The sequence below is a fragment of the Vigna radiata genome, chromosome 5, assembly GCF_000741045.1.
Source record: "Vigna radiata var. radiata cultivar VC1973A chromosome 5, Vradiata_ver6, whole genome shotgun sequence".
In the NCBI taxonomy this organism is placed as follows: domain Eukaryota; kingdom Viridiplantae; phylum Streptophyta; class Magnoliopsida; order Fabales; family Fabaceae; genus Vigna; species Vigna radiata.
In genome coordinates, this window is record NC_028355.1 from 11,562,779 (window position 1) to 11,563,066 (window position 288).

Sequence of the window (288 nt, forward strand, 5' to 3'; positions counted from 1 at the left end):
ATACATACATATATATATATATATATACATATATATATATATACATACATACATATATATATATATATATATATATATATATGTGTGTGTGTGTATATATATATATTAGGTTTAAACACTTGGAATGTCTTCAAGTGGATCCTCTTGTTAAAAATAGTCTCAATTGGATCCTAAATTTTGAAAAATTGAGTCAATTAAGCCTTTTTCGTTAATTGTTGATAGACGACGTCAAAATTTGCTGATGTTGTGCACACTTAATCTGCTGATGTAAATTACGTGGAGAAAATT